General features: G+C 42.8%; 1 pseudogene; it reads right to left on the reverse strand.

Moving 5' to 3' along the window:
- The window catches only part of LOC116904056, a 41721-nt pseudogene extending 32389 nt beyond the window's left edge, over window positions 1-9332 (reverse strand).
- Between the last annotated feature and the right edge of the window lie 3405 nt (window positions 9333-12737).

Raw genomic sequence — 12737 nt, forward strand, 5'->3', positions numbered from 1 at the left:
CTATTGGCTCACTGCCAAGGAATTTCTCCTGACTCACATTGATTGTGTCTTTCTGGATCCTCTGAAGATACTCCCCTATCACTGGGGCAACAGCTAAAAGTGTGGAGCAACAGGTTTAGTATCTAAGACTTCATTTGAGGAACACCATCTGCTCTCAGTTTAAAAAATGAAAATAAAATAAAAGGGACCATGATGACCTAACTTGAAACCTAGTAGAATAATGACATATGTTATGTTGTGATAATCTTACAAAAGAGAAAAGAGGGAACTTTGGAGTGATAACTATGCAGCAAAATAGTGAGAACCTTCCTATTAAAAGTGTCCTTGCAACATGAAGTTGATGTTAGATTTTTTCTGGTCTTGTGGAGTATATGTTTACTCATAGGAAGCTTTAAGACCTGAATTGCAGATTACATGATCATTATAGAAAGGGAAATTCCAACAAGGTATCAAAACTGCCATCATCTGCAAAATTAAAAGGCAGAGAATGGAGAGTACATGTGTTTGTCAAATATCATGTAGAGATAATTAGGTTGTTACAAGAGGTAACAGTCTTCAGAGATTGAATTTTCCTGGGGAGATGGCACACTTAGGTCTCTTCAATCCAGATAGGGAGCTGATGACAGGGCAAGATAAGGAAACTACTAAAGTCCAAATTTGTGAATGGGTTACTGACAGAAATATGAGTGTTGAGTTACCTGCCGGAGCAAAAATGATTCAAATTCATCTGTATTACTAAAGCTTACTCCAATATGAGTAAAAGCTCATGAAAACTGGAAGCCTGGAACGCATAGCACAATCTAAAGGGAGATCAACAGGTTGAAGAATATCCTTTCTAAGTGGTTTAACCTCTTTCAGGCAGCTCTGTTGCTCTCTGCTTCTTTGTGGCCAGTGAAGTTACCAGATCTGTGTGCATTTTGCCTGAGTCAGGAGCAAGTCTATGTGAATTTTTGCCCATGGCAGGGGGCAGAGTCTATGTGTAATATGTGTGAATTTTGCCCATGAGGAGTCATGTTGTCTGAGTTATTCCATCTATAGGATGGACTGGTCTGTGTATTCTCCCCACAGAGGGGGCAATTGAACTATGTGCCAGTTTCTTTTTTTCTGTATTTTTGTTTTTCTTTGTGTTCTTGGACTGACAAAATTTTTGAATCTGGGACAGAAACTTTCTACCATCTCCCTGGGCCTGGTTCTTGAGCACTTGTGCCAGAAATGAGCACACAACTTTTCAGTAGACATAAAGAAAGAGAAACTCCAGAACCTGTGCATGTCTGAGTGGCCAACTTTTAGGGTCAATTGTCCCTGGGAAGGGATATTTATCCCCCTACAACCATGGCAGTCAAGTGTAAGATCCTGGAGCTTGTATCCAGATCTGTCTGTCACCCAGATCAGGTCCTCTACATAATTGTTTGTAAAGAACTTATAACTAACCCTGCTTGGGTCTGTTCTTTTCTCGTTAGCAGGGTTCTGAGTTTCAATACCCAACTTGAGCTGCTGGCTTGCATGGGGAAAAAGACAGAGGTTCTACAGGAATCAGGGCTGTAGATCTTCTTTTATTTGATTTGCCTCCCTGTTATCCACCTTCTCTTGTTCCTAGTGCACCGAAGGAGCTACTAGCAGGGGCTGAGGCTCATTTGGCTCCAGCCCCTGCTCCCCTTTACCCACACCCCCTAGATAAGGATGCAGGTCCTGCCATGGGGACACAAAGCTGTAGAGTTTTGTCTCTTAGTACTACAGTGGCCCTCCCCCTGTGGGTGTTTGGGTTTGCAGATGCAACTGAGAATCAGGGCATGCAATATTGTCCTTTTCCCACTTCTGACCTCTATAATTGGAAAGCTCATCAACCACCTTCTCAGATATCCACAAGGGCCTCACTAATTTAAGAGAGTTCATTCTTTTCACATACCAGCTTACCTGCGGTGACTCTCAGCAGCTTTTACAAGTTCTTTTTATCACCAATGAGAAAGAAAAAATTCTCCTGGAGGCCAGGAAGAACACCTCAGGGAATAATGGGGCCCCAACCCAGAACCCTGCTGATATAGATGAGGGATTACACCTCAGGAGGCCTAACCTGGACTACAATGAGATATCAGGTAAGGAGTGACTGAAGGTCTACCACCAGGCTCGGCTGGCAGATCTCTAGCATGCATCAAAGCAATCCGCCAATCTGACAAAGGTACAAGAGATAGGGCAGGGCCCTGGTGAGATTCCTACTGCCTTCCTAGAGCAACTTATGGAAGCTTTCCACCAGTATATACCCTAAGATCCTAATGCTGAGGAACACAGGGCCACACTGATTATGGCATTTATAGATGAGGCCACTAGGGACATAAAGAGGAAGATCCAGCAACTAGAAAGCCTATAAGATAGGTCCCTGACTCAGGTGACTGAGAAGGTTTACCATAATAAGGACAAAGAAGTGGAAAAGGAAGAGAGAAAACAGACAGAAGCAGAGAAAAGGGAACTGCAAAGAGAAAAGCACCAAGACAGGAACTGGAAAAAGATCGTGATAGTGGTAGGTGGCTAGAGAAAACAAGAAAGACCTGAGCCTCCACCACAAGTGAGGAGAAAGAGATATCCACTACAGAAAGACCAGTGTGCCTATTGAAAAGAACATAGTCATTGGGCTAGAAATTGACCCAACAAGAAAAAGCAGGCAGAGGGGCAAGAAAGAAGGAAGATGGTTCACAGATCAAGAGTCTTAACTCTGCGAGAAGAGAGTGACTAGGGGGAAATGAGGTTCAGAGCCCCTCCCAGATTTCAAGATAATTCTTAAAGTGGAGGGTAACCCCCAGTTTCTGATGGGCACAGGGACACAACACTCTGTCCTCCTCAAAGCAGAGGGGCCCTTCCTCCAAGAAAAAAATCTTGGGTCCAAGGAACCACAGGGACTTAACAATATTCATGGACTACCTGAAGATCTGTTGACCTAGGTATGGGTCATGTACCTGAATATCCTTACCACCTTCTTGGCTAAGACTTACTAAAATGGATGCTCAGAATCACTTCCTTCCAGAGGGTCCTACCATTACGGGTTTCAAGGAAGAACCTATACAGGTTATGACCATAAGACTCGAAGATGAATACAAACTTTCAGAATATCAGGGAGACATCTCAAAATTTGGATTGGTGCTCCAAAAATACCCCCAGGCCTGGGCGCAGACAGCAGGTATGAGGAAGGCTACCAACCAGCCCTTTATTCATGTAGAGCGGAAGGCCATGGCTACCCCAATATCTGTGTGCCAATACCCCATGAGTCATGAGGTCAGGCAGGGAATCCGGTCTCACATTAACAGGCTCTTGGACTTGGGGATCCTGAGGAGATGTTGGTCAGCATGGAACATACCTCTCCTACCCATGTAGAAACCTGGCACCCAGGACTATTGCCCCAAACAGGACCTATGTAAGGTAAACTGGCATACAGCTTATATACACCCCATAGAACCTAATCCTTATACCCTACTGAGTTCATTACCACCTACCAGGACCTGGCACACAGTTTTGGATTTTAAAGATGCCTTTTTCTACCTAACCTTGACTCCCCAAAGCCAGGAGTACTTTGCTTTTGAATGGAAAGGTCCAGAGAGGGGGGATCACAAGATAGATTACTTGGACCAGGCTTCCCCAGGGCTTCAAGAATTCTCTAACTTTCTTTGATGAAGCCCTTTCATTTCTTCATGGCTGAGAACCAAGGGATGGCTAAGGCGGTGCTGACCCAACCATTGGGCCCATGTAAATGTTCCATTGCTTACCTGTCAAAGAAACTGGACCTGGTAGGGGCTGGATGGCCTGCCTGTTTGAGAATTGTCCCACGCGCGACTTCCAAGAAGCACACGGGACATAGAAATTCTTGCTATGAGTGACTTTATTCCTCTCTCATGGTGGAAGCTCCACGCACCGGCCAGGCGCGCCTATTTAACCCTCAGGCAGGCATCCACACCTGATTGGTTGCTTACTCATGATCTCATCAGGCACGCCCCGGAATGGGCAAAGACCTGGCACGAAGGCACTCTTGCACATGCGCACAGTTAACTTCCTGAGAAGGGGGGCCGGGACGCCGCGGCGAAGGCTGGCGCCATCTTGACTGACTTGGCCTTCCACGTGGGGCGCAGTGGAAGCCAGCGCCATCTAGTGGTGGCGCATGTTATTGCAGCCCTCTACATCTCACCCTTATAATTATAATTTTATAGCAGTCATGATCACCCTATCACGTGCAATGAGGAAACCTCAGCGATGTGCAGGGGCTGATCAAAGGAAATCACTGAGTCTCTCTCAATCCCAGTGCAAATGGACCCACAGGTCTATGGGGTGCAAGAGCAGAGAACTCAGAATACAGAGAGAGACCCTCTCCTCCCAGTGCAATGGTCCCACAGGTCCATGGGGTGCAGGAGCAGGGAACTCAGATACAGAGTAAATCCTGAGCAAGATAACCAAATTCCAGGGGAGGCCCCTTGTACAATGGCCACAAGTGCTTGAGTGAATAAAGGCCTTGTCACATTATTGTTGAGATCTGAGTTTGCAAACCAACCATGGTATGAATACTGATCCACAGCATAGGGCTGCATCAAACAGAGCCACTCCCGATAAGTAGTGGGCACCTCATTTGGTCCTCCTCAGCTGTTGCCACCAAGGGCCATGGTCAAGCCACTCCTATAATGAAATTTAGAATTTCCAATTGTTAGTAACTACTCCAGAAAGTTCACCCACTGTACTTGTCTAACAATAGATTGGGGGAGGATAACTCCAGACACTGCAGACACAATGTCTGCAGCAGTAATGGCTGCTACAATAGCAGCGAAAGTGTCAAGGTCTTTTCCAGGACAGTTCAGGATCAGTCATTTTTCTCTGGAACAACCAGCAGACAATGGAACCAATTTCTGAGATCTGTATGACCAGGACAGAGTTCTCCAGTCATTGTAGCTTTACACAGGTGGCTTTCTGTGAAGCTACAGTCTGTAAAATGGCAACACCAGTTACCAGATAAGGCAGCAAGAGTCACCAGGGAAATGAAGGGACAGGGGCAACAGCTGGAATCAGCAAGCAGCAGTGTACAGAGTCTGAGCGTAGGCCACAGTGGGACGGGAACACACGCAGCGGTAACACTGACTGCAGCAATGGCAAAAATCTCTGTGATGACAAAAGGTGAAGGGGGGATCTTCCATCTTCCTTTTAGGGCAGAGGAATGACTCTAGGGACCCGAACCACGAGAGCTGAATCTTCATGTAACCAGGATCAGCAAGTCTCAGCAACCACCCAGGCAGCTGACACACTCTTGTAGCATCCTGTAGAAAAAACACAAACATTCCCTCTTCCCCATATAAAATATCTGGACAGGAACATGTCACTAAGTGGATCTCTCTCACCTAGGCAGAAGTATGCCTAGTTGTAGGGTGCCATAAACTTTGGCATCCAAATTTTTAAAATTGAAATAAAAGGAGCATATTTTAGCATACAGGGATAACTCCCCCTTTTTATTTATAAAGATATAGTAAAGATATTATTTATTAAGGTAAGTCCTCGAGGATTAAATTGAGGACACTGAGCACTTGTATTTATAAATTGACTTGTATACCAAATTATTATCTCCAGCATTATTGTATTGGATATATAAAGAATGAGATTTTTTCATTAATTTTTCTTATGTAAGGCCTAATCTGTCTGGTATCTGTCCTCCCTTGTTAAGGAGCCCAGGCAATCTAGTTTAAGTTCTTAAATGGTCTACAAAGGAACAGTATTTAGTGCTCTTAATCACTAAGCCATCTCTCCAGCACCTCACAAGTTTTAAGCATTAATTAGAAATGCCGAATCCTGTAAACAAGGTCCAGATTTAGCATTATTTTGAAATCTCTGAGTTGGCAGGGTGAGGCTGGGCGTTGAAAGTAAGCAAATGAAGTCTTCCTCTTTTCATGAGGGTGTGTTATCAACCCCATTACCATTTTTAAAGAGCTGGGTCTATGGTTTTGTTTAGTTGTCTGAGCCAGAGCACTGAAAGGACAGTGAGTTGTCAGACAATTTACAGTGGAATCACTCAATGATTTTAAGTAGAAAACCTGTCTCCAATAAAGCATTAAGTAATTGTAAAATTTGAGGGCAGTAGTTCTAAAAAAAAAAAAACCCTTTTAAAATTGTAAAACCACAAGCAATGACTATCAGTATATGAATTGAAAGCTTGATTTTTAACATTTAAAAACAGTGGCTAAAGCATGGAATTTAATAGTCTGTGTTGAAGCAGGGGGAAACTCAAGAGAATAAACCAGTGATCCAATCATACATGTAGCCTTTTTATTAGATGAACCACCTATAAATACACTAAGCGCATTTTCTTATGGGTAGTACTCACAAATATGTAGGAAGTACAAAAGCATGTAAAGAGTAAAATTATCAATTTTGCCTGAAAAATTTGTATAAGTAATAGGCCAAATATCAGTATTTTGTAATAACCAATTTTATTGTTGTTTGGAATAAGATATGTTTTACCAGGTTTCTTTTTAAAATACTTCTATGACTCTAGCCTACAATTCTGTATTAACACAGCTGAAGCTTTATCTCCAATGTGCATAACAAAGACCTAAGTCCTCTGGTAAGGTGAGGTACTTAGCCAATTAACATATCCTTAGTAGCTTAAAATTAGTTTCAAATATTCTTTTCTGGAGTAGTGTAACAGCTACTCCCCAAATATTAAAGCTCATTCTGAGAGCAAATGTTTGTAGTAAAAATTTCCATATATACTGAAAGATTTAATGTTCTAACTTCTTACATTGAAGAAGCAACAAAATTATATAATATAAGGCTATTATATTAGCCACTTTTAATGATATCACTCTATGGGCTCTCTAAAATTATAAGCAAGCTCACAAAATAAAAACTCACAATCGCCAGGATGTAAACAAACTGCATAAAAACAATCCTCTAAATCTATCTTGAAATGGCAGTTGGAGTAAGGAAACTGGCTGTAATGTTCTCATAAGTTCCAAAACCTCATCAATCCTTCGTAAATCCTGTAACAATCTCTATCCAATACAATCTCTACCTGTTTGATTTTTCCTCAATTATAAATAAATTTGAGTTAGTCAATGTAACACTGGCAATCCTTAATCAAATCCTTAAGTTCTCCTTGTAACACCAGACCACCACCACAAGGTCACCTGAGTTCTGAGTACGTGACTAGGCAGCTGTTCTCCGGGCAGTGGAAATTAGCATTAGAATACAGATAACTTCAGGGCAAGCCACAGCTTTAGAAAGCAAAACTTGCTAGGCAGCTGTTTTTGGGGCAGTGGAATTAGCATTAAAATACAGATAACTTCAGGGCAAGCCACACCTTTGGAAAGCAAAACTCAACCCCCAACAAACAATCTAGTCTCCAAGGCACCCCAAGTCTATCTATTATGTTGTAAAGTTTGACTATCAATTCTACATTTGAACGCACAATGGTGCGGTCTCCAATACGTTTCGAGATAATGTCTTAAATTCTTTTAGAAGCCTGGTTTCTAGCATAAGAATTCCATAAAAATATTATTTCAATTTAGACCTGTTTCCCTAGGTTGGCCCATGTCACATGTTGTCTAGAATTACTTCATCCAAATTACAGTTTTAAGCCAACTTTCTGTTACCAATATTATACCTTTTTAACCATATCTAATAACTTGAAAGCCAATAATCCACAACCAAGACAAGCAGAGCATATTTATACATTTAAAACCAATGAGAAACAAAATTGAAGTGGCTACACATATCTTAATATATGCACCAAACACCATTTTTACCTTTTTAGCTATGATTTTAAGAGATGCACCTTGTCACCTGTTGAGTCAATTAATCAGTCAGGGATTTTTCTAAGAGAAACAGCTATCAACTCTTGTACCAAAGAAGCTGAGAAGCTGTTAGCACCTTTAAGATCAGCCCGTGTAGACGCTTAGCCAGCCTCTAAGCAGCTCCTCCAGCTAATCTAGACACCTGGCTCCAGGCACAGGGCTTCAAAGACCTGATTGAAACTTTTTTCTATTCATTTGTTCCCTTTTGAAACGAGTTAAAACCAAGTCAAGGTGTGTACGACCGGCAGATAAGGTTTTTACCATTTTTTCTTTTGAACATGAAACATAAAACATTTAAACAACGAGAAACAAAAATCACAGACATAAACTGACAGACACGGGGACATCCTGGTGCACCAGAGACAAACAATAGACAAAGAGGGAAAAAACTAGATGGTGTTCACGGTGACTATCCACTCGGGTGGAGTTGATATGGGCGATGGATTGTCTCAATTCCTGGACTAGTCCACCAATGTGTTGAAACCCAATTCCTGTAAGATACTGAGATATATTATCTGAGCGGCACGACCGACATTTGCCAATGGTATGGAAGTGAAACACAGCCCTGAATAATTTTATTCACAACCCAATTACATAAACTCCATCAGGCTGTGCACGGGCACTGAGATGTCCTTTTGTTTGATTCTCCTGAATAAATTTTCAGGCGGTCTGCCTCGATCAAATCTGATCAGCATGACTGCAAAGCTGTCGCGTCAGCGCACGGACGCCGCGGCGTCCCGAGAGCCGGCGCCGGAGCTTAAGTACACCTTTTACAGGCATAAAGACAAAATTTTTCTCCCAAAATATTGTGTTCCTTTTACTTCCTCCCTTCTCTCCCGGGGCATTCTTTCCCCAATATTTCACCTCTGGCGGTGGTAAGACCGCAGGGGGGCCTAGTGCTTGAGATCGATCAGGATCCTTTTCTCGTTGCAACTTTTCACTACCCTCTGTTTCTGACGCTCTCCGCCCTCGCCCCAACACTCTCCGCTTTGCTGTTAGACGCCGTTTGGCGGTAACTAGAAACTCAAAGGTCAATAGAAACCACCCGAGGGTTGCCAGAGCAACCATAGCGGCACCTGCCGCGTCCGGCAGGGGACTGAGTTGGAGCAGATCAAGGCTACATGGTCTCTCAGAGTTTTTTACCTGCATTCACAGTTTCTGAATTTCTTCCCTGAAACGGAGGCTTCCCATAGCGCCAGCGATGATGTTTTTGTCCCGGGTTTCTCGGCACCAAATGTCCCACGCGCGACCTCCCACCGGCAAGAAGCACGTGGACATATAGAAATCCTTACGGTGATCAACTTTATTAATCTTAGAAGAGGAAGCCCCTTTGTCACGCCAACATGGTGTGTTTTATACCCCCTAATGCCGCGCATCCACACCTGATTGGTTGCTTACTCATGATCTCATCAGGCACGCCCCGGAATGGGCAAACACCTGGCACGAAGGCACTCTTGCACATGCGCACAGTTAACTTCCTGAGAAGGGGGGCCGGGGCGCCGCGGCGAAGGCTGGCGCCATCTTGACTGACTTGGCCTTCCACGTGGGGCGCAGTGGAAGCCAGCGCCATCTAGTGGTGGCGCATGTTATTGCGGCCCTCTACAGAGAATAATAGCAGTGGTGGCAGTCCTGGCCAAGGATGCAGATATGCTGACTTTGTGACAGGATTTGACTGGGACAGCCACTGCCCCCCCCCACCTGCCAATGCCTTTGGGAGTGTGGTGTGCCAGCACCCTGACCAATGGCTCACTAACTCCCATACGAACCACTACCAGACTTTGTTGCTGAACTCAGATTGAATTATTTTCATACCTCCAGTGACCCTCAACCCAGCTATTTTATTACCTGACCCTAATCCCAAACTACCTACCTGCCCATGATGATTTGCAGATCCTGGCAGAGGAACAAGGGTGGCAGAAAGATCTCTCTGACCAGCCACTGCCTGAAACTGAAGTTATCTGGTTCACTGACAGCAGCAGCAATCTCCTAGATGGGCAGCACAACGCCGGAGCAGCTGTGGTAGACAGGTGACAGTGCTCTGGACAGAACCATTACCCTCTGGAACATCAGCCCAGAAAGCAGAAATAATCACATGCACCAAGGCCTTAGATCTGGAAGCTGGAAAGAAAATCAACATCTACACCGATAGTAGGTATGCTTTCACCACTACTGATGTGCATGGGGCAATATGTCAGCAGAGGGGACTCCTGACATCCATCAGCAGGGAAATTAAGAACAAAGCTGAGATCAAGTCACTCTTAGAGGCTCTCCTTAAACCACTAAAGGTGAATATCATCCATTGCCCAGGCAACTAAAACGGAGAGACTTTCATAGCTAGGGGAAACAACTTTGCAGATACAATGGCAAAAGGGGTTGCTACTAAAGACCCTGCCAGAGTTACAGTCCAATTAATAAAGACAAAGAGAAAAACGGGGGGGGGTAAATGACTGTACTAAGGGCTGGCCCCTTCTACAGTACTCCCCTGAGGAAGCAGTTCAGATCTCTTGTTACACCACTATTATCTTAAAGAAGATGGACAATGGAAGACACAAGAAGAAAAAGTTATCTTGCCTAAGGTCCAAGCAAAAGTGCCAGGGGCCAGCCCTGGCATTAGTTTTCTTTCTCGTGTTGGTTCTTCTTGAGGCAGCGGATGGGGAAAGAGCATCATTGGGATAAGACTTTGTCTTATGAGATATTTAGGGTTTCTGTATAACAATAAGTTTACTTATCTAAGTTACTATGTTACTGTAGCTGATTTACTTATCTATATCTAAGTCACTATGCTCTGCTACTGTAACTGACCTGCCTTCTGTGTTCCTCTGAGGCCAGAAACTGCAGTCTCTGACATTTAGCACCTCATTCTAAAACAGCAGGAGATAAAGTAGAGGATAAATTGCTAGAACCTTTTCCCTTTTGTCCCTATGCCTCTTGCTTGTCAAGCTAGGGGGAAGTTTGGAGCAATAAACTTCTATTGAAGCAAGAGAAGGGAGTAGTACTTGCAGAAGGGAAAACTTTTACACAGGCAGATATGCATTAACTTATATAATTTCATATACTGATTCATAAATGTGCATTTATACATTTACATTCATGTCAGTGGGTCCAGTTTATATGCATTCTCACAATTACATTCTTACACATACCATGCACACATTCTCACAATTACATATTTACACACACAGTATCATTCTGGATGAAATTTGAGCTCCAATCTTTATTGCATAGAGAAAGAAATAGCTTCTACCCTTTTAATGCTAAATGAATTAAACCCAAGTTTATAAGAAAGAAGGCTTGTTCCTTTTAATAAGACTAAGCCTGCCTTGCTCTTAAGGAATGACCTGTTCTGTCCCATGGTAAGGAGAAACCTGACTGCTCCTTCTGCTCTCTCCAGCTTCTTTGTTCCTCTTTCCCTCCATATTTTGCACGTTGCTTTCTTATGTTACCTATAGTCTCTAAGTTATTCCACTCTGCATTTCTTCTCAGTCAAGATATTTTTAGCTCATTTCTTCTTAGCTCAGTTCTTCTTCGCTCAATTCACCTTCACTCTGTCCTCTCCAGCTCAGTACCTGCTCTTCTCTTTGTCCTCAGCACTTAAACATCATTCAGAATACATGATCACATGTTACACAGTTCATCACAAGTTCATATGCAAAAAATCAAATCATAAATTGAAATAGAGGACTACAAAAGAGAATGTTTACATGCCTATTCATTAGGAGTAATTATCTGGCTAAACATCCATCTCCTGTCCCAGCTCCACAGGTTCACTGAAGATTTAAAATCATAATTAAGTTGTTAATGAAGTTTTGTATAGATAAACTTAGTCAGAATTTTATCCTCTGTCCTAGCACCTATAATAAATCATTAGTTCCCTTTTTATGATCTTTGGTTAATTGTTTTACAACAATTTGGAATGTGCTCTGAGCAGAAGAAAGTCTGGCTATTACCTAAGAGCAATTAACTGGTGACACTAGGGAGACTGGCAGAGTTCTAACTGCAGTTTTGGCTATCAGAAAAAAACTTAATAGCAGTCCCACTCTAAAAGAGCTTAATAATCACTGATATGATTTTAGGAATTCTTATATAGCCATCATTAAGACTTAAGAAGTCATCTATTTGTCTATATAGCATCACTTCGAGACAGTACATCTTCGTAGGTCTGCAGAGATCTGCTCCAAAGGGGTGTGCTATTACTTAATGATTGTTATATATGTTTAATAATAAGAGGAAAAGCATTTTAATAGCAGGAATCTTTCCTAAAATGAGTCCCTTAGAGCCTTGCTTAATAAGGGCGAACCAGTCACGGATTATACAAAAATCCGAGGCAGGCCATCTCAGGATGATCACCTGCTAGTTATTAGGTTGTCCTGTTATGACCCCTGACACAAGAGACCTACTTGCCCAGGTGCACCAATGGACTAATCTGTGCACCAAGAAACTAGCGCAGTCTAAGGTTCTAAAGTGTCATAAACCTGAGAAATCTGGCAGAAGAAATAGTAGAAAGATGCCAGGTTTGTCAATAAGTGAATGCCTCCCATACCAAGGTAGGGAAAGGAAAAGGACTTTGGGGATGCAGGCAAGGAGTCTTTTGGGAAATAGGTTTTACTGAGATCAAGCCTGGAAAATATGGTTACAAATATTTACTAGTTTTTGTAGATTCCTTTTCAGGATGGGTGGAGGCCTTTCCAACCGAACAGGAGACTGCCACAGTGTTGGCAAAGAAAATACTAGAAGAGATTTTTTCCCAGGTTGGAGTACCTCAGGTAATAGGATCAGATAATGGGTCTGCCTTCATACTTCAGGTAAGTCAGGGGCTGGCTAAGATCTTGGAGATTAATTGGGAACTCCATTATGTATATCATCCCCAAAGTTCAGGACAGGTAGAAAGGATGAATAGATTTCTAAAAGAGACTTTGACAAAATTGA

Source organism: Rattus rattus, chromosome 1 (assembly GCF_011064425.1).
Source record: "Rattus rattus isolate New Zealand chromosome 1, Rrattus_CSIRO_v1, whole genome shotgun sequence".
Taxonomy (NCBI): Eukaryota; Metazoa; Chordata; class Mammalia; order Rodentia; family Muridae; genus Rattus; species Rattus rattus.